This window comes from Python bivittatus, unplaced genomic scaffold, assembly GCF_059951505.1.
Source record: "Python bivittatus isolate LINGU-HERP-01145 unplaced genomic scaffold, Pbiv_v1 ctg000610_np1212, whole genome shotgun sequence".
Taxonomy (NCBI): domain Eukaryota; kingdom Metazoa; phylum Chordata; class Lepidosauria; order Squamata; family Pythonidae; genus Python; species Python bivittatus.
In genome coordinates this window covers 24,018,755-24,041,850 of record NW_028277088.1, presented here as the reverse complement: position 1 = coordinate 24,041,850, position 23,096 = coordinate 24,018,755, and the positions used below count along the sequence as shown (strand labels likewise).

Genomic DNA, 23,096 nt, shown 5'->3' with positions numbered 1-23,096 from the left:
CCTGCACTCTGAAGATGCCGGTCACAGGTGCTGGCGAAACGTTAGGAAACAAAACTTCAAGAACACGGCCACACAGCCCGGAACACCCACACCAGCCATCGTATGCCGGCCGTGAAAGCCTTCGACAATACATTGAACGCCTCTACAGGGAGGAAATGTTCTGACAGACACGGAGACTAGGAACACTCCGGAACAAAAAAGCACACCTACTATGCTCCTTAACCTTCCTACTACGATGCAGAGACACTGGGACCATCCCAGCTTTTCTCAGAACGAAAAGGACTCTCAAATCTCCACAAGCTAACCGCATTTACGAGCGACTTGAACAAGCCCTCCTACGTGAGAGAATACACACAACCCGCAGAAAACTTGCCATCACAGATAAATATGTGCGTGTGTGTGTGTGTGTACACATAGACACACACACACACATTGTATATATACACACATATATATATATGTTATTAAAAGTTTTTTTAAAAAGATAAAAACTAATACAAACTAATAAGAAGTAAATAAGAAAAAGAAATCAAAGAGAAAGCTAAAAGTGCATAAAAGAAAAAAGTAAAAGAAAAATAGAAAAGAAAGAAAAAAGATATAAAGAAGTGGCCTCTGATCTTCTTTACAGCAGTTATAAATACAATTATAAATTTACCTCTTTCTCTAAAGTTATAACATGTCTCTCTTTTTTCTATAATCTATCCTGTCTAACCATCAAAACCATAAATCATGAGTTCATTTTTTTTCTGTTTTTCACAAAAAGTCCATAAGGGGTTTCCAGTCAGCAATAAATAAAGATATTGTCTTTTCTCTAATCAAAGAAGTCAATTTGGCCTTCTCAGTGAGTTCCATCTTCTTCACCAGCTATTCCTCCACCATAGGTATTGCTAAGTCTTTCCATTTCTGTGCATACAATAATCTCGCTGCAGTTTTCATATACAAAACAATGTTCCATGTCTTTTTTCCAACTGTTCGTCCATTAGTCCCAAAAGAAAGATCTTTGGTCTCAATTATATATTAGTCTTTAAAATCCTCTGCATCAGAGTACAGGTGGTCCTTGCTTAATGACAGTTTGTTTAATTATGTCCAGAGTTACAATGGCCTTAGGAAAAGTGTTTATGACCCTGCAGTCACATGATCATGATTTGCGACCTTTTTTATGACAGTCATTAAGCGAATCACCATTTTAGTTAAGTGAATCACATGGTCGTTAAGTGAATCATGTGGTTTTTAAGCAAATTCCAGCAAAAAACGTCCATTGGGGAAGCTGGATTTGCTTAATGACCATGTGATTTGCTTCACAACCATGTGATTCACTTAATGACCACAGTGATTCACTTCAGGACCATGGTAAAAAAGACTGTGGTAAAAAAAAAATCAGCTCCAATTCACTTAATGACCAAATCACTTAGCAACCTAAATTCTGGTCCCTATTGTGGTCAGATAGCGAGGACTACCTGTATGTATTTGAATCCAAAATTTTCTAGAGTTTTTACACATCCACCAAGCATAATAAAATGTCCCTTCTTGTTCACATTTCCAACATGTATTTGAAATCCCTTTACATATTCTAGACAATTTCTCTGGTGACATATACCAACGGCACATCTTTTTGTAAATATTCTTTTTAAGATTATAATATAGTGTGAATTTCAATCCTTTCAACCACATCTTTTCCCATTGTTCCAGCTCTGTATTATAACCAAAATTTTTAGCTCACTTTATCATACATTCTTTCACTTGTTCTTCTTCCGTTTCAAATTTCAAAGAAGTTTATACATTTTAGCAATTGCATGTTCATCATTTGTACATAATTCCATTTCAAACTCAGTCTTACAATGTTCAAAACCATACATTCTTTTATCTACTTACAAATATTTGTATTTGCCTATTATTTCTCATCTATAAAATGCTTCTTGTCCCGAGAGCCACAAAGGTGTTTTTGGGCATAACCTGGATTTGTATCTATTCCATATTCTCAATATGGCACATCTAAAATAATGATTTTTAAAATCCACATTAACCTTGACTTTGTTGTACCACAAATACCCATGCCACCCAAATCTCAAGTCATATCCTTTTAACTCTAAAAGTCTTCTATTTCTCTGCAACACCCACTCTTTCATCCAAACCAAACAGCAAGCCGCAAAATACAATTTCAAATCTGGTAAACCCAATCCTCCTCTTTCCTTTGCATCTTGTAACACCTTATATTTAATTTGTGGTTTTTTTCCCCTGCCACACAAATTTAGATATATCCTTTTGCCACAGTTAAATGGTGCATTAGTTGTCAAAACAAGTATTATCTGGAACAAAAAGATTATTCTAAGCAGAACACTCATTTTTATCCCAGAAATTCTCCCCAACAATGACAATTATAGCTTCTCTCATCTTAACATATCTTTTTAACTTCATTCCATGTCTTAACATAGTTATTTTGAAATAATATACAATTCATATTTGTCATAGTGATACCCAGATATTTTTTTCTCAATCTTAAAACCTGTTTTATTCATCAGTTCTGTTTGATCTTCTATTTTCATGTTTTTTTGTTAACATCTTCATCTTCTGTTTGTTGATCTTAAAACCTTCTAATATACCAAATTCTTTTAGTTTTCCCATTAATGTTTCAATTCCCTTTAAATGACTGTACAAAACCAACACCAAGCCATCTCCAAAGCCCTTAATTTATAACAGTTTTTTAAAAAAGCTTTATCCCATAATCCTCTCATCTTGTCTTTTATCTCTATTTCAAGGACCAAAATAAACAAGAGAGGAGACAGTGGACATCCCTGTCTTGTTCCTTTGGTATCTCACAAGGCTTTGTTAAATCTCCATTGACAATAATTTGTGCATTCTGTGAAGTATAAATTGATCTTACCCATTTTATAAAATTCTCTCCAAAGTTCATATCTTCCAAAACTTTGAACAGGAAAGCCCAATTCAAATTGTCAAAGGCCTTCTCCTCATCTAAGAAAATCAGTGGAGTTTGTTTTTCATTACGTTGCTCCAAATATTCCAAAATATCTAACACATTCTAAGATCGTCCTTTAACTGTCTTTTAGGTAAAAACCCTCATTGATCCTCATGGATAAATTCTTGCAAAATTATTTTCATTCAGCCACAATCGTAAACAATTTGCAGTCATTATTCAATGATATCGGCCTATAATTTCTTGTTAAAGTCAAATCTTGTCCCTCTTTAGGTATTAGTGCTATAAGATGCCAACTCTCTGGGATCTTTCCTCCCTGTAAACTACAGTTTATCGTATTTTGTAAAGGTGTAAAAGTTCATCCTTAAAACATGTATAATAAGAACCTGATAATCCATCTGTTCCAGTCACCTTACCTGATTTAATCTTTTTTATAGCTTCAGAAACTTCCCTTATTGTTATAGGTCCATTCATAATCTGTTTCTGTTCCTATCTAATCCTTGGAAAATTTTGTTTCTTTAGGTATTCATCTATTTTCTCCAAAGAGATGTCACTTGTTTTATACAAGTTAGAATGATATTGATGAAATGCTTTTTGCAAGGCCACACTATCCATTAATACAGGGTCTCCTTCTTGTAGTTTCAGTATCATTTTCTTTTCTTTTTCTTTTCATAATTTATATGCCAACCATTTCCCTGGTTTGTTTGCAAACTCAGTTTTTCTGCTTTACATCGCTCATTTTTATTTCCATTTCTCTTATTGTTAACACAGATAACTGTCGCTGTAAAAGCTTAATTTGTTGAGAAATACTTACCTTCTTTGGAAATTTCTTTAATTCTTCTTTTGTCTTTATCTCATCCAAAATAGCTTGTGTTTTCTCTTTCCTCTTCTTTTTGAATTCACTATTATGTTGTATGATATAACCTCTGGTAAAAGCTTTACTTGCATCCCAAACCGTTCTTAAATCAGTACCTTTGTTTAAAGTATTTTTGGAGCTTCTTTTTTTTTCTCTTGTTTTTGTTGAATGCTTCTCAAACTACCTGAACCACCACCAAAAAAGGCCACTTCTTTGCATCTGCCAGTCAGATCTTAAAGTCTCTCTCACAAATCTTAAGTTTCAATTAGGATCATTTATTTAAATGTGCTCCTTTAGAGCCTACGTCCAAATTGTTTATAACTTTACAGATATCCTATAACGTCTTTGGGCATATTGTGTGAAAAAGCCCCATTTCATAACCACACCACAATGGATCTGTGTATTCTTGTGAAACTCTTAATATCATCTACATGCTTTAAACTGTTTTGCTTGTGATCCTCCTCTTTCTTGCAGATAGGTGCAGAAATTTAGATAACATAGAATGGGCTTCCCAGGACATCCACGGTCACGTGATCAAAATCTGGGTGCTTGACGACCCATTTGCACTTAGGACCGTTTGCCAAGTGCCCCACGATCATGTGATCACCATTTACAACCTTCCAGAAAGTCAATGGGGAAGCCAGCAGGGAAGGTTGCAAGTTGCTGGGGTAAATCTCCCCCACCCATGCACCCTGCCCCAGCCCCTCTGCACTCATGTCAGCCACTCACACACCCCTGTGCACCTCCTTGACCCGCACCATCCCTGACCCATGCAGTGCCTCTCACACCCTCCCCGTCCTGCACTGCACCTCTCACATACCCCCTCGTACCCTTGCGTACCTTCCCTGGCCCTCCCTGACCTGCATTTCTCGTGCACCACCTCACACTGTTGCACATCCTCCCCAACCCATGCTGCGCCTCTCATGCACCCCCTCGCATCCCCTTCCTGACCCGCGGTGGTCCCCTCGCACATCCGGTCACATCCTCATACACTGTCTCTGACCTTCCCCAACCCACACACCTCTCACATGCCCCTCGCACCCTCCCCGACCCATGCCACACCTCTTGCACACTCCCTCTCACCTTAATGCAACCTCTCCAACCCACATGGCGCTTCTCGTGCGCCCCCTCGCACTCTTTCACCCCTCCCCCAGCCCTCCCCTGCAGCCCCACACACCCTCCCCTTGCTCCCTCCCCCACCCAGCAGCAACCACTTACCTGCCTATGGGCCTGGGACTTGCAACTTCCTGCCAGCTTCCCCACTGACTTTGGTTGTGGGAAGCTGGCAGCAAGTTGCCTCATCTACTGACCATGGGATTTAGTTAACAACAGCAACCAGGACTGCAGGAATTGCCATCGCTAAGCAATGTGGTTGCATTTTATGACCACATTGCTTAGCAATGGAAATTCCAGTCCCAATTGCCATCGTAAATCAAGGACTACCTGTACTTCCTCTTCTATTCATTCCTTATTGGGAAGCTCTATAATATCAGGCATTGGAAGATGCAGAAGGGATAAAGTTAAGATTCCACAATTCTGCTTCCCATGCTCACCATGGTTAATCATCAATAGCCATCAGAAATCCTCCAAATCTTGGAGCAGAATAAGGAGGATCCCTAATTTGTTCCAAATGCCTTGGATGGGAAGAGGAGCTTGTTTGGGTACTGTGATTTCTAGATCCTAAGTTTCAGCTCTGCAGAAGTAGTCTAGGAATTCTGATGACACTGTATTTATTTATTTATTTATATATTTATTTATTTATTTATTTATTTATTTCAATTTATATGGTTGCTCCTCTCAAATTCATGACTCTGGGTAGCTAACAACATTAAAAGAAAATATAAAAACAGAAACAACAGAAAAACAACACACATAGAAACAGCAGCCAGGATAAAACAGACTCATTCATCGCAAATCATCATAACCAATGTACAGGCTTAGCCATGCCTCCTGATCTCCAGGTCTGGTGACAAAACCAAGTTCATAAGGCCTTATGAAAGGCCAATAGGCTCAAGGCCAATCTAATCTCTGGGGGAATGATATTCCAAAGGATGAGCACCATGACATGCCAAAAATTTGCTGCTATATCCAGGTACCACAAACATGCCAAAAACCTTATGGCAAAGCAAAGCCCAGCTCTTTTCTCTCCAAGCTGAAAGCTGGAAAGAAGATCAGGTTACCAAGGACAGGAATATCACCTTTTCATGACCATAAACCTTTAGAAAACAAATATCGATCATGAAGAGAAAAATAATCAGAATCCTTCAAGACAATACATTTATTAGGTATTTAGTTGTAAAGAATTACTATACAGCTTTTCAAGTTTCCAGAACTCTTCACCACATGGAAGTTATTTCAGTTACAGGTACTCCTTGTTTAACAACTGCCTCATTTAGTGACCATTTGCAGTTACAACAGTGATGAAAAAGCAACTTTGTGACCAATCCTCGTATTTATTACCTTTGCGGGTCTGTAAAGCAAAGGAAAGCTGAAGTAAGATCATAAACACAGTTGCGGCTTCACCTAGTGACCATTTTGCTTAATGACAGAATTGCAGTCGCTAAATAAACACTACTGTAGATGCAGGGATAGTGGAATTTCAGACATACAAATTGGGTTTTACCAGGTACACAATAGTGTATGGTTGTGATAAGTGCTTTTCCAAACAGTGGAAAGAAGCAAACAAATATTTGTAGATCTTCCTTTTCTGGAAATAAAAATCCTAAATGTAGGCCAGGTTTCTGCAAGATAATACAGATCCTTTGACTGGTAGAAAAGAAATGAGACATCAGCTAAGCAGTTTTATTTTATTTTATTTTATTTTATTTTATTTTATTTTATTAATTTATTTTATTTATTGTATATTTTATTATTTTATTTTATTCCTTCACGTCAGTGTTGACTCCTGGCGATTGCCTGGACAAGTCCCTGCAGTTTTCTTTGCAAGATTTCAGAAGGTTTGCCATTGCCTGCTTCCTAGGTCTGAGAGTGACCAGCCCAAGGTCTCCCAGCTGGCTTCGTGCCTAAGGCAAGACTAGAACTCACAGTCTCCCAGTTTCTAGCCTGGTGCCTAACTACTACACAAAACTGGCTCTCTCTATATATTAATAAAGTCTATATATTAATAAAGATAGAAAGAATTAAGGTTGTTATTGTATGCATAAAAAGTTAATCAAAGCTAAATTGGAGTGGATTACCTACTGGTGAAGAGGACAGCCTTTCAAACATTAGTTATCTAAATCAGAGCATCTTTCTTACCAAGGTGATGTGTCTATGGGACAAGTTCCTTCCTACACTACAGTTCTGGGGAAGGAGTCACTAGATGGCAGTGTTAATATCTTGCTCATTTTAAAGAGATATTGCATCTGTATTAATACCTTGCAGCAAACTGTGGACACCAACAGATAGCTGTATTAAAATGCTGTGCTTCAGTTTGTGAGTTGGCAGAAAAGTCTGCCAATATAAATTGTGCTGCCCAAATTGCTAGTCCCTCATTCTGCCTCAGCAACAAGGCCAGCAAATGATGTTGTGCCATCTGGCCCTCTTGTGGCAGTGATGGATCTAGGAGCACATCCAAACCACAAATCTGATCATTTAGGCCAAGTGCAGATCCATTCAGGACAGGCAAGGCACCACTTAGCTGGACAGATGCATCACCCAATAGACAGATGCAATAGTATCTCTGTCTTGTCTGGATTAAGTCTCATTTTTTTGGCCCTCATCCAATGTGTTATTGGTTCAGAACACCAACCGCCTCACTTACGTTAGATGAAAAGGAGAAATAGAGTTGGATGTCATCCACATATTGATGTACCTCAGCCGTATCCTTGGAGGTGTCAGTCCTCCAAGGTAGATCAGACTAGGAAATGAAAATCATAGATCAATCTATGCAGCAGAGATCGAACACTCTCTCAAGCAAAAGTGATTCCTGCTATTTTGAAACACAGATCTGCAGTACCTCTCTTTGAAAAGCACTAAACCCAGTTATATAAGGAGCCCATATGAGGCCTGATAGGCACTTTGGAAAGCTTCAGTCAGGCATTATACAGGCAGAGGCCTCTGTGGAAGCCGAGTATCCAGTTTCTCCTGCAATCCCAAGCCAATGACCAGGAGGCCAATCCACAGCAGCCTAAAGTGACCAATAGGAAGTGGGCAGATCCCAACCTCTCCCAGTATTATCAACCACATATTTGATGAAGTCTGTTAGATCCTATCCTTGATCCAAATTGTGTCAGAAGAGGGAGAACACTACTTTAAAATGCCTTGTCTGGGGATGAAACAAAGACTGCATCATAAAGACAGGTGTCTATGATCTATTTATGTTGTGATAAGGGGGCCATACAAATTTGCCCTTTTATCACCACCTCTATTCCGTTTTCTGCCCTGTATCTCCTGGCTTTTATAATCAGCTTTTAGGATGTTGTGCGAGATTGGCCTGGCCACCTATTGCAGCCTTTCCCAATCTGGAAGCAGGTTTTGGGGGAAAATTAAGTGGAATTTTGGACAAGGGCACCTTGTATGCCAGCAGCAACCCTTCCTGGAAGTTTCTTCTATGGATTATTTATTCTTCAGCAGTTGTAACTTGTTAGTCTCTTAATAAGCCAGGACTGGAAGTCAGGGTTTGTCCTTGTCTTATGGTACCAGGTTAATCACTATGGATGTAGGTTTCTGGGCCCAATTCAAAGTGCTGTGCTATAAAGCTCTATGTGGCATAGCACCAGGCTAAAATAAGGAAATGCGACTCTGCTTGAGATGGCCTGCTGAGGATCCTAACTGCTTTGTTATACACTGCCTTGAGTCAGAATGATTGGGGAAGTTTACAAATACTACAAATATTTGCAGCATTTACAAATATTACAAGTGAATGGATAAATAAATAAATAAAATAAGAGTGGCATTTAAAACCTTTGCAAGAGCAAAATATAAATGGACATGAATTTACACACAGGCTATCATCAGCCTGCAGCGCAGAACTGAAAACAGCAACAGCTGTCAATGGATATATAGATCAGAAGCTTGCTGCACCTCCCCTAACTAAAATTAGGGTGAGGCGTACAACTTCCCCCCAGACTCTAACCCCAGGCACCTCTCCTTTAACAAAATGTTGCAACCAGTGTTAAGGATAGTCCATTTTCTGATGCTTTCTAATTTTTTATGCCAATGCCAGGGGTCTTTCTATTCATATCCATTAACTTTCCTTTTGATCTCCATGCAAACCCAGCAGGAGATTGTCTCTTCCTCCTCACTGCACCTGCTGTGCTGTGGTTTTCATAACACCTTATTAGGAATAATTGCCTGTCAGCTGCCTGGAGCTTTCTAATGTTTCTAGGCCTCATAAGTGTCCTTTCTTAACTTCCTGTCAAGTTGCTGGCATAGGAGGGAAATTGTTTAAAAGCTCCTGGGGGAAAAAAAAGAGAGAGACACACAATAGCTAATTAGCTGTCGGTGCAACACAAATGATCAGGCGCAGGCCCCCCCCTTTGCAGTTTAAGAATATCTGCAAGTGTGGTTCTTACTTAACAATAAATGGGAGGTGCTGTAAGTCAGGGAATGTTTTATTATACAATGCAGGGCATAATATTATTCAGCATCACCATACCAAACTTCATCCTCCTGAGCACTCTTAGGTGCCTGAAGTACATGAGATCCTAGCATGTATTAAAGAACGCCCTAGCTGCTTTCTTTATAAGGATGGTGAATAGTTCTGTCCTAACAGTTTATTGCAGGGCAAGTTAAGGTGCAGTGATTGATGGATCCATGTGTCAGCAAGAAACACATCCACCAGTCACCCACACCAACATGGACTGGGCTGACGCTGGGCAAGTTCTGGTAGATGGCAAGAGATTGGTTTAGCTGTCTGTCAGAAACTGAGTTGGAGGGAGCTTCAAAATAATGTTTTGAAAACAATGGAAATGTTTTCCCCTCCTGGAACCCCCTCCCATCTTCAGGATCTCCTCCATCCCCTGTTCCATGAGCATGGGCTGATGGAGGTAGTCCTCTGTCACCTCACTCCCATGGATTAGGCACTAGGCAGATTCCCTATATACCAGAAAAGACTTTCCACTCCTGCTTTACTGGGAAGCCCATATCTTGTATGACTTGCCTACATGTCTCCTGGTTTATTATGCAAACACTGCAGCTACTGGTTGGATGGCAGTGGCTAAACCAAGAGGATGTTCTCGTTTCATTCTGTGTGGTATGTTAGCAAATTGCAAGCATCTGGCTGAAATGAGAGGGATCTTCTAGTTCAGTCACTGCCATCACTGCACACAAGCTGCTAATATGACTCTCACCACTTGGTGCAGGGATGATCCTCCACATGGGGGATCTGGAAGGGGAAATATGACTCATGCTGTCCTAGGTTGCACAGTACCCACAATGGAGACTAGAGAGGAAGAGGAATGTCCTCACCAGCTGCAGGCATCCAATAGGAGCTGGTCATGTTCTACCAAACCCCTTCATGTCATCTGCTCATTCATCACCAAAATTACACATCATGCAAACAACAACTTGTTTGGGGAGAAGATGGAAAGCACCACTTCAACTTTGGTTCAGAAAAACACAAAATTAGTTGGTCTCAGCTATGGACAGGGATAAGAGGAAGGTAGTATCATGCAGTCATGTTATTTAAGAGCTGTCAGCCAGGCATCCTCAAGGGGACATGTAGATGTACTTTTAAATATCTCCTGAGAATAAATTCCTGGATGGGCAGCGACTGCTGACTACAAAGTTAAACCTGTTTATTTCTCTATTTATTTTATGTTATAAATTTCACTGATTTTAAAGGAAGTGCACTAGCAATAATGAGTTGGGCAATAGAGCCCTTCAGTCTCAATGATAGATCAATCTATATTTCACTTATTTTTTATCATCCTTTATTGATTCATTGTGTTTTATCATCTTAATTGATTATATTCTGCTCTCAGCAAGTTGATACAGGATGGATTATCCATATTTTACATAAATAAATATCATGCAATATAATACATCTTGGGTTTGTTCCCCTTGATTTAACGTGCTACTTTCCCCTTCCCCAATTTTTCAGAAAGCTGTCTCTAAATGCTTTGGACATATGACTACAGGAGCGAGTAAAATGAATTCATCTGATCATTAGAAAAACATTCTCCAATTCATGGCAACAAAACAATGGATGAGAAGGATGTGTGTGTGTATGAGATATATTTATATCATGCATTCAAATGTTCAAAGCATATCATTGGGCTACAACACTTTCAATGAAATGAAATGTTTAGATTAACATTTATAATCTAGTAGAAACAAAACAATAAGCATGATAGCCTAGGATGTTGTGCCACTAGATGGCAGTGGAACAACAATTCAATATCTTGTTGGAACAAATTAGTTGCCTGGTGCTAAAGAACAATTATCCAACTTGTTTGCATGCATCATAATAAATATATATCACTATGAAATAATATGCAATTCAGTTTCTTGTCTTCATTTAAATGAAGAGGAAATTTAATGCTTCTGAACAGGGAGGTAGGGTTATAACTGGAGTAGAACTGGTGATCCTGGCATGAAGATTCTTGTATAATTAAGCTGACACTTGCAATAAAGTGATTTGGGATTACACAAACATAATATTGGAGACTCAACAGCTTGAAGAAAGTGAGGTTTCTCTAAAATATTATTTCCTCTATTAGACCACAAAACTGGCAATGCCTTGTAGTTTTCCAAGTCAACACCTAACCAACCCCCAAAGCTTTTCCTCTAAACTTCATAATACTTAAAATTATTCCTTTCAGTCTTTTCATACAAGTCCAAATATTTCCTACAATGCCAAGAAAGAGATCTAGCATAAGTTAATTGCACAATGATACCTGCTTATGCTAAAAGTCTCTTTTTTGGCAGAACAAAATAGACTTCAACAATATTAAGTTCCCTTCTGCTATTTTATCCAAAACTAGAGTTATTCAGCTAAATCAAGTCTTATATTTATTATCAAAAGACAATGAAGCATCTTACTGAATGATTAGCAGAATCAGCTTTGGAGCACTTTACTTCAAAGCAGTGCTATGAAATGCAAGAAGCCCATATATGCAAATAATAGACATTTAATAGGCTTTATTATAACATATATAAAACATTTGATATTTGTCTGCTTTCAAACATGCATATATAACCCTCACACTATTCCCTTCTTGATAAACAATATTATGCAGAGTGCAGAAAAAGCATAAGAACTAGTAAGTCAAGCTAATAAAAGGCGTGAGATAAAAAAGGAAATATAATTAAATCTAAAATCTAGTTTACACCATTCAGTTTACCTCTCCATATTACAGTCAGAAAGATGCATATGCTACTTAAAATTATCTCTACCTTCATTAATATATAAAGAGTCAAATCTGTATTGGCTTCTGTTTTCATCTATCAAAGTACTGTTGAATTTTTTTGTTTACTTTGTTGTTTTGTCCAAGAAAAAGACACACTTGAATAACATCTGCATTTTATATTTTCAAAACCAGGGAATCATGGACCATTCCTTAATTCTAACAGTTTTACAGATAACTGGAATAATCAAAAACCATCAAGCCAGACCTTTTCTTTCTTTCTTTCTTTCTTTCTTTCTTTCTTTCTTTCTTTCTTTCTTTCTTTCTTTCTTTCTTTCTTTCTTTCTTTCTTTCTTTCTTTCTTTCTTTCTTTCTTTCTTTCTTTCTTTCTTTCTTTCTTTCTTTCTTTCTTTCTTTCTCTTTCTTTCTTTCTTTTTCTTTCTTTCTTTCTCTTTCTTTCTTTCTCTCTCTCTCTCTCCCGTTCTCTCTTTCTCTCTCTCTTTCTTTCTTTATTTGTGCTCTTTCTCATCTTTTCAAATATCTGCAAAATTTGAAAGCCTGCATATTTCTGTGATCTCTAATGGTTTAGTGAAGGTATTCTTTTAATATGGATGTAATTATACAAATTTTAGATTTTTAATTTTTTTATTTATTTACTTACTTTCCATAGCAACATTGCCTTTCTGGTTGTTTTGAGTTTCATAAGAGATTATCTCATTTAAAATAAATAGTGTAAATTATACTTTGCTGATCTTTTCAGCCATAAACAGAATATTAAATGGCAGAACATTGTGATATAACACCAATATTATTTCACTTAAGTCTCATATAATCCACTAATAGATACTGTATATGGGGCAGTTGACAATGATACTTACAAAATATTTGCCATCTCTTCTTAGCCAAATAAGAAATGTAACATAACACCCAAAGGTTTGGTACAGCATGAAAAAACTCCATGCTAGTCCAAGATAAGATGGATCCAGTCAAACCCAATGATTAGTGGATGAATCTGACATGATTAAATGCCAGTAAGTTGAATCAACTATGTTAAGAAGATAGTGAGAATCAAGTTTTACCATTATAAGTCTGTCCAAGTCACCCCAGTATCATTTGCAATCACTACTCATTATGTGTATGTCTATGTGTTTCTTATACACACAAAGAAAGGCTCTACATTGCTTATGTGAGGGATTTTTTAATGGTTTACAGCAGTGTGTATCATGGAAACAGTTTTCTTACGTCCGCAAATTGAAATAATCTAAGGTCCCATTATTTCTATATATAGCAAAACTGGCCACAGCTTGCTTGGTTGGAAACTAGATAAGACAATGAGCAATACAGTGTATTATTATCTCTGTTGCTGCTCTAAACATCTCCAACAACAAGCCAAGGGGTGGATCTAAATGTGCTTAATAGTAGTGCAGGAGAGATGTACACAGGACATCTTTTACCTCCTAAAATGTGACAGTGACATAGTGATATTTCAAAAACAATGTAAAGTGTTTCTATTTAAGTAGCAACGACTTTGGTGATGGGGATTGAAAATTACTGTTACTCTGGCCCATGAATAGCTGAGTTCAAACCTTTACACCTCAGAGTTCATTGGAGTTAGTCAGCTGAAGTAATATAGGTTAAATATGCCATTGATCAGATTATTAGTCACTGTGTAATTTTCTATACAATAACAATATGCCATGGGTAAGTTGGGGATCAAAATGGGAGTATGGAGGATCCCAACTCCAGGGTCCTCATCTTCAGTTGGAACTCCTTACTTTTTCCTTACTCCTGTGGGTCCTTGCAGTAGCACCTACTTCACTGAGAGACGGTGTGGTACTGCCAGCCTTAAAGGAAGCAGTGGTACATCCTTTCCTCAAGCAGCTCTCCCAGACCTCAATTTTCCCTTTTGGGGAAAGGTTATTGAAAAGATAGTCAGATTACAGTTTCAGGAAGCTCTGGAAGATATGGATTATATAGACCCTTTTCAGTGAGCTTTCAGATAGGAACACAATATTGAGATGGCATTGGTTGCATTTGATGATGACTAATGCTCCTTTGGTATAACCAGAATGTGCGTAGTGCAGTCATCATGGTACTCCTTGATCTTTTGATACCATCAACCATGAACTGTCTGCAGGGATTAAGAGTGGGAGGCATGGTGTTCCAGTGATTCTTTTTCTTTCTCCTTGCATCCAGTCAGTATAGGTGGTGCTAGGAGATCAAACCAGAGTCCCCTGACATGTCGAGATTCAGGACTCAATGATCTCACCCCTCTAATTTAACATCTACATAAGGCCATAGAGGGAGGTCATCTATTAGTTTGGGGTCAGATACCCAGCTGTACATCTCGACCCCAGGCCAACCAGATGAAGCTCTCAAGGTCTTGCATCAGTGACTGTGATGGAATGTGAGATTGACCTTGGAAGGCGGGGGGTGGGGGAGATGCTGCCTAGGGAATGATCAGATAAAAGAGAAAGGAATCCACGACAGAGTAACATTCAAACTTAGGAAGGACCCACTTAGGCAGTAAATAGGGAGGGTGGGAGATTTATACTTTCAGATTTGCAAGATTCTGTTAATGTAGCCTTACAATAAAGTAGAATTAGCTCATCTGATCATGTTTCCTGTCTGGTTTACCTCGGAGGGCTGACAATGACTGAAGGCTGACGGTATCTGGGGAGAAACAGGCTCAAGCTCAGCCCTGACAAGACCAAGTAACTATGGGGCTTTGGACCACCCAGATCCAGAGATGTACTTTCCTCTTCAGGACTGTGTGTAATTTGGGGGTCTTTATTTATTTATTATATTTATATGGTTGCCCGTCTCACAAAAAACATGACTCTGGGTGGCTTACAATAAAAACTATAAAACAGTAATATAAAAAACAGTTAACAATCCAGAGAATTAACAAATTATAATTAAAAGGCAAAGAGAGAGCAGCAGATATTAACAACAATGGAGCTACCTCAGCAACTTACCAGTCCCTTGGGGCCCCCAGGCCTGATGGCATAACCAGGTTTTGAGGGAGTTCCAGAAAATTAACAGGGATGGAACCGACCTCACTTTTGGGAGGATGATGTTCCATATGGCAGGCACTATGGCAGAAAAGGCCCATCTCCTGGGTCCCGCCAAGTGGCAGATGGGACCCGCAGCATATCTTTTCCACCGGATCTGATGGGATGGGCAGATGTAATCTGAGAGAGGTGGTGCCTCAGATAACCTGGCCCCATACCATGAAGGGCTTTAAAGATCAAAAACAGCACCATGAATTAGTCTCACACTCCTACCAAAGGAGCAGGGGGCAATTGTGGCCAGAAATACAAATCCATCTTGTGTGCACCAACTGTACCCTATCTAGATTGGGAGTCCCTTAAGACAGTCATTCCTACTTCCATCACCTCACACTTGGACTGGAGCTACATGGGATTGCCCTCGAAGACCACTTGGAAGCTGCAGCTGGTCCCCAATGTAGTGCTATGGGCAGTTACAAGTATGCCATGGCATGTCCACCTAACACCTCTGATTCATGAGTTGCACTGGTTATCAGTAAGCTTCTGGGTATAATTCAAGGTGCTGGTTGTCACCTGTAAAGTCTTCATGGAAGCCCCTGAGGGACTGTCTATCTCCTTTGGTTATTGCCTGTCCTATAAGATCTAACAATATTGGCACATTCTCGATCCCATCAATTAAAAAGTGCCACTTGATGGGGCTAAGGATGCAGACCTTCTCTGTTGTAGCATTTGCTCTTGAATGATATCCCTCCAGAGATTCATGTGACCCCCCCATCCTGCTCTTATTTAAGCAAGTCCTTAAAACCTGGGTTTTGCCCCAAGGAGAATATGTGGTAGACCCCTGTGGAGATGACTTATTTAATGGCAATAGTGTTATTTTGCTTGATGTCATTTTTTAAATATTATTTATGATATATTATTTTGTAGCTACATTGTATACCACCCAGAATTGCAATGGGATTGGGTAGCTAATAAAGCCAATAAATAATTCACCTCAAAATGAAAGCTCAAAATGAAAGCTCCTATTGGTATCAATGGAATCATCCCTTCTGGGACAAATCATAGATACCAGAGAAGGGCATGACACAGACCATTTCCTTTTAGATGCATATTGCTTCATTCCAGTGTTTTAGAAACAAGAAAAGGACCAGAGCATAAACATGTGGAGAAATAAAATACTGCTCCAGACTTGATTAGGGAGTTTAAATATTAATGGGCCTGAACAGGGTGAAGAAGATATCTTTAACTTATGGTCAACAGATATTTGGAGATCTTCCAATTATTAGTCATCAGAATTTCATGAAGGTGACCCCTCCATCTGAGAGTCATGTGGATACGGGTATGATATGTATAAAGATACAGCAGCATTTTGAAAAGGAAAAAAGAGTAATCATCTAAAACTAGAAGAATCAGAGGTCTAAGTCTCCCTACTGATCTAATGACTGCTGTCTTCTAAGAATATTCAGATTGTTTTCTTCCCTCTATTTGTAAGTAAACTGTAATGTATTCCTTCAAAGGGAAACCTTTTCCTCACTTCTCATTGACATCAGAGCCAAAATGCTGCAGCAGCCCCAAGTTTCCCATGATCACACTAAGCCATTCTTATATTGTTCCTAGCCCATATTTTAAGCACATTTATGCTAGACTTTTATATTCTAGAAAATAACATTTTTTTCTTTCCCAATCCACCACAAAGCCACCATGTGGAAACTATACTGTGCTTAGCTTCTCCCCCTTTGGGGAAGTACACTCAAGTACCAAACTCAGCTTTGACTAATGAATGGTAGAACCCAAACCTGTAACTTAGGCAACAGGAGAGGGAAGTTTATGCTATTGGCTATCTAACAGCCAGTTGGCAACTCTGAAAATAATATTCCCTATCACAGTGTTTCTCAACCTTGGCAGCTTTTAGATGTGTGGACTTCAACTCCCAGAATTCCCCAGCTAGCCTTACTGGCTGGGGAATTCTGGGAGTTGAAGTCCATACATGTAAAAGCGGCCAAGATTGAGAAACCCTGCCCTATCACATTAATAACAAAGAGAATACATTTTGTTAGTCAGCAAGGACAGCAACAGGAAGCGGACATACCACTATTCCAGCAAGCACTTATTTTGATTCAGCAAGAGTTGAGTTACACTGTACTATGGATCTGTAGTACTATCCAGTAGTACTGTCCCTGGAATGACTTGAGGAGATAAGAAGCGCTTCATAATAAAGACAAAATTCTGCGTATATAGCTCTGTATAAATTAGCAGCAAGATTACTGAAGAAGTTTAATACAGCAATTCACAAACAATTAATCAAGGCATTTTAAGCCTGGAATTTTTCCCTCTTTCCCTTGAATTAGGAACAATTTTGTTATAGGCCTGTGTTCAGACAACCATGCTTTGCAATCCAGTATAGTAAACTTATTACCATTGCCTGCATAAAGCCAGTTCAACAAGCAACCATGGATCACTTATAAAGGCTACCACTTTATCTGGAAGCAGATCCCACAGATTTTAATAAGACTGACAGCTACATTCAGTGTTTGCAGACTGCTTTAATTCTGCAAGTACAAACATAATTATTTTATTCCAGACGGAGATGCTCCACTGATTTGTAGATAGCAGTTGGCGTACCAGGGAAACACAAGAGAGGCACCTGTTACATTAGCTAAATATCATGTTCTAGTAGCTTAACTATGGCATCCATAATGGCTGCAACCTTTCACACAGAAAGTCTTATATGCTAGAACAGTCTTTTCCTCCCTAGTGCTTTCCAGATGTCTCAGAAAACTAGGATGAGTCAGCATTAAGGGAGTTTTAGCTTGCACACATCTGGAGAAGCTGGGGAAGCCAGGAAAGCTATGCTATGGACCAAGAAAGGAAGAGAATTTTAATGATGCCCCTCTCCAAAAAAGCCACCCACCCTTTACCTAACAGCTCAGTATCTAAAAAATGTAACACCCTCACCACTAGAACTGTCACACATTGTGGCAATCTTACCAGTTCTGAAATGTGAGGATTCAGCTCCGTCATTACTTCTCAGTATGCTAAAAACACTGATCTCATTGACGTCAGCAATAAGCTCAGCTGTCTTAAGTGCAGCCATGCTTTTGTGATGAATCCTTCCTTCTATTATTTCTGATGGTCATGCTGTAAATGTGGTACTATCCCCATTCAAGCATGAGCTGTCAGCAGTCAAGATAAACCTAACACTTTGCAGAAGTACAAACGTTCTTTTGGGGAGCAAGGGAAGAAGCAGGAACCTAAGATCAATCCCATAAAGTCTAAATAAACAATCTATTATGCTTCCCTTCAGTAGCTCTTCTGTCTGTATGCTTATTGGTATAGAAAAGGGGTTTCCACTTCTCAGAATAGTTCAGTGAACTTGCTTCTCACAACAATCCTGAGATATAGGTTACTATAGGTTGTACATTAAGTGAAGGATCCCAGTTTTTGAGCTAGTTGCCAAGCTCCTATGAAGACAAAAATATTTGCCTGCTAAACTTCAGATGACCATGGATGGCAGCAGAGTGATAAAAAAAAATCCCCCTCTCACCCCATGGGTGGTATGTGATTAGAGTTATTTCAATCTTGGGCCCTCTACCAGAGGCCTGGGAGTTTGAGGGTTCTACCCAGTATCTTAGCTGTTCCTAGCACTGCACTCTTCTGGACAGAGAGCTCTGTTGTTGTTCCTGGGATCTGTTGGAGCCACTGTCTCAGCTTAGGAGTCACAGTCCAGAGTGCTCCTACCACCACTGGGACCACTTTGGCCTTTACTTTCCACATCCTCTCTAGTTCTTCCTTCAGGCCCTGGTACTTCTCCAGCTTCTCATACTCCTTCCTGATGTTGCTGTTACTTGGCATTGCTACATCTATCACCACTGCTGTCTTCTGGTCCTTGTCTACTACCATGATGTCTGGTTGATTGGCCAGTACCTACCTGTCTGTCTGGATCTGGAAGTCTCACAGGATCTTAGCCCTGTTATTCTCCATGACCTTCTGTGGAATCTCCCATCTGGATTTGGGAGGGTCTAGCCCATATACTGTGCAGGTGTTCCTGTACACAATGCCAGCTACTTGGTTGTGCTGTTCAGTATATGCTGTTCCTGCCTGCATCTTACACCCTGCCACTATGTGTTGGACTGTCTCTGAGGCCTCTTTGTACAACCTGCACCTTGGGTCCTATCTAGTGTGGTAGACCTCTGCTTCTATGGATCTGGTGCTTAATGCCTGTTCTTGTGCTGCTATTAGTGCCTCAGTGCTGTCTTTTAGTCCAGCCCTTTCCAGCCACGGGTAGGATTTCCCAATGTCAGCCACCTCAGCTATCTGTTGATGGTACATCCCATGCAGGGGCTTGTCTTGCCATGGCAGCTCATCTTTGGGTGCCATCTTACTGATGTACTCCTGGATGCTCTGGGTTTCATCCAGGACAGTGGCTTTGACACTCATCAGACCTCACCCACCCTCTTTGCAGCTGGTGTACAATCTCTGGGTGTTGGACTTGGGGTGGAAACCTCTGTACATTGTGAAGAGCTTCCGGGTCTTCACATCAACAGCTTCCATATCCTTTGGCCAGCTCACTGTACTGGCAGGGTATCTGATGACTGGCAGAGCATATGTGTTGATGGCGTGGATCTTGTTCTTCCCATTGAGCTGGCTCTTCAGGACCTGTCTTATCCTTTGGTGATACTTGGGTGTTGCTGTCTTCCTTGCCTCCTCATTGTGGTTCCCATGTGACTGTGGGATACCAAGTTACTTGTAGATGGTCTCTGTGTCTGCCATAGTAGTTCCACCCCATCAGTCTTAACTACCTTCCCTCTCTTTACTATCATCCGGCCACACTTCTCCAGTCCCAATGACATCCCAATGTCCTCACTGTAGATCTATGTCAGGTGGATCAGTGAGTCAATGTCTTGTTCACTCTTAGCATATAGCTTGATGTCATCCATGTAGAGGAGGTGGATGATGGTGATTCCACTCTTGAACTTGTACCCATATCCAGTTCTTGTGATTATATGGCTGAGGGGGTTTAAACCTATGCAGAACAGCAGTAGGGACAGTGCATCAACTTGGTATATGCCGCACTTGATGGCCACTTGTGCGAGCTATCTTGACTTGACTTCCAGTGTTGTCTTCCACAGTCCCACTGAATTCTTGAGGAATTTGTATAGAATTCCTGTTGACTTTGTATAGTGCCAGGCATTCACAGATCCATGTGTGTGGCAGTGAGTCATAGGCTTTCCTGTAGTCAATCCAGGCTGTGCTCAGATTGGTCTGCCTCAACCATGAGTCTCGGGCGACTGCTCTATCTATGAGCAACTGGTATTTTGAGCCTCTGGTTTTGTTCCCAATGCCCTTCTGAGCTGTGCTCATGTACTGGCCCATATGGTCTTGTAGCTTGGTGGCTAGGATGCCTGATAGGACTTTCCATGTTGTGGGGAGGCAGGTTATTGGCCGGTAGTTGGATGGTGCTGTTCCCTTGTGAGGGTCTTCTATGATCAGCGCTGTCCTTCCTTGTGTTAATCAGTTTGGGTGGGAGCCTGCTGCTTGCAGCTGGATCATCTGTGCTGCTAGGCGTTCATGGACTGCTGTTAGTTTCTTTAGCCATAAGGTGTGGATCATGTCTGGGCCAGGTGCTATCCAGCTCTTCATGTTCTTGACTCACTGTTGGATGTCTGTTACTGTGATGGTGACTGGTTCCTGTTCTGGGAGATTGCTGTGGTCTGCTTTCAGGTCCTGCAGCGACCTTGCATTGGTGTTATATGTCTTCTCTTTCTCCCATATGTTCTTCCGGTACTGTTCAGTTTCTGCTGATGGTGGCTCTGCTGTTACTCTGTTGTTGCACTGCAGTTGGGAGTACACCTTGAATGGTTCTTTGGAGAATAGGGCGTTTATCTTCTTGGCCTCTGCTTGGATGGATGGATGGATGGATGGATGGATGGATGGATGGATGGATGGATATCTTTATTGTCATCTAGTGGTTCTCCAGAGTTTTACAGGACAGATATAGTAACCTTTCAGGTGGGGAGCAGTGGAACTCAGCCTCCAGACCTGTTAATGGGCTGCAGAAGGCCAACATTTCTATCATGCTGGGGAGTTAAATCTGGATGTAAAAGCTTTTTTTTTTTTTAGAAGAATACATGCTGCCAAATGTCTGTTATATAGTCTTGGGTTGCATTCAGCACTGCATAAATGCTGCTTGGTATAGAGGTTCTCTACCTTTACATTAAGACCTAGGTCTCCAATAAGGTAGCCAGAAGTCATCATGTTTTATGACCCATCTGCTTTTTAAAATTGTTTTATTCTTTTATTTTAAAAGGACATATAGCTTAGAGTTTGTGTCTTCAATTAAACCTCAAAGGGAAGCTATCATGCTGTGGAATAAATATTCCTGGAAATATTTGTTTTTAAGAATCCCTCTGGGTCCCACATAGACCTTTGAGGCATTCCTAGAAAAAACTGTGGTGGGCAATAATCAGTGCTTTGTTTTGAAGATTACAAAATTGGGTAATATTGAGAATCTGGGACAGGGTGTAGGTCTAAAGCAGTGTTTCTCAACTTTGGCCACTTGAAGATGTGGGGACTTCAACTCCCAGAATTCCCCAGCCAGCATGCTGGCTGGGGAATTCTGGGAGTTGAAGTCCCCACATCTTCAAGTGGCCAAGGTTGAGAAACCCTGGTCTAAAGGCAGCTTTCCTTTTGGTAAATGGTTGCTTTTGGATAGACCATGCCCTAAGGGGCAGCCATACTTTGTGACAGTATTCAACCCAAGACCTTATCATTCCAAATGTCCCCGCTGCCTCAAAAGGGTTAGAGAGATTTGCACGAAGCCATATATGTATGTAAACATGAATGACTCAACCATACCAGAGTAGTGTGCAGGTATTATACATACAAACATTTACTTGCATTTATTTACCTAACCTTTCCTCAGGCAGCAATTCCACTTTCCCAGGATTCTTACAAGAATGAGGCAGCCACCATTGGTTTTGCCTGCAATGTCCAAAATGCCACTGCTGTCACCATTTTCCTTCTCCTTTGCCTCCAACTGCCCATTCAACAGAACTGGTTGAAATAAATGGGGTATCATGATTGGATTTTGGGCCCTATGATATCACTGTTGAGTTATACAAAAACAATTTCATTTCAGATAATTGTCTATAGCAGTGTTCCTCAACCTTGGAAACTTTAAAATGTGTGGACTTCAACTTCCAGAATTCAGCATGGCTGGCTGGGGAAGTTGAAGTCCCCACATCTTCAAGTGGCCAAGGTTGAGAAACCCTGGTCTAAAGGCAGCTTTCCTTTTGGTAAATGGTTGCTTTTGGATAGACCATGCCCTAAGGGGCAGCCATACTTTGTGACAGTATTCAACCCAAGACCTTATCATTCCAAATGATAATTTGGTCTATAGGCTATATGTAACTGAGAAAATCCTAATTACTGTGGCATGTCATTATAAGTGTTTCAGAATGATTTTTTACTTAAACAAAATTAATTTACCTTTCTGCATAATTGTATATTATTATTTATTTTCTTACTTACTGGAATCTCTCTCTCTTTTCTCTCTCTAGATGACATCAAAGTAGAAATGGTTGTACTAATTCCTCTTCACATGTACTGTATATCCTGGCAAAGAGATTATAATACATACAGTAAGCTATTCTGCCTGGTTCTAACATTAGACTGAGTGAAGCAGCCAATTTTAGCAGCAGATTTTGGATGGGCAGCAAATTGTTAGTTATTCACTTTGTATTTTTCCTGCCAGAGTTGCTGAGATGCTTGTGGATTTTTTTTTTAAATGTAATATGCCAAAATTATTTGGCTTGCTTTGGGCACTAGAAACATTAACTGGAATGGGGGTAGCATAAAAGCAGAAAAAAAGCAGAAAAATGTAGGCTGCGTATTCTGTGGCATCTACAGGGTAATGATTTCAAGCAAGTAGTTTTCTTTATATAGTATTTTGTGCCAATGTTACATATAACATTAAATGATTTCAGATGACTTTGTGGTATCATGTC

General features: G+C 39.9%; 1 protein-coding gene across 8 annotated transcripts in view; it reads right to left on the bottom strand.

The window, feature by feature from the left end:
* DYNC1I1 (dynein cytoplasmic 1 intermediate chain 1) overlaps positions 1–23,096 on the bottom strand; it is a 231,435-nt gene that overhangs the window by 196,856 nt on the left and 11,483 nt on the right. The window contains exons 2-3 of one of the 8 annotated variants that reach the window (XM_088150610.1): positions 22,621–22,704; positions 7,552–7,647 (exon numbers count right to left, since the gene is read on the bottom strand). The exons of 1 other annotated variant lie outside the window; for it this stretch is intronic. The gene's annotated coding sequence lies outside the window, so the exon portion shown is untranslated. Of the gene's footprint in view, positions 1–7,551; positions 7,648–12,957; positions 15,819–22,620; positions 22,705–23,096 lie in introns of those variants that run through there. 6 more of the 8 variants (XM_088150607.1, XM_088150609.1, XM_088150615.1 and 3 more) reach the window with 6 other exon arrangements.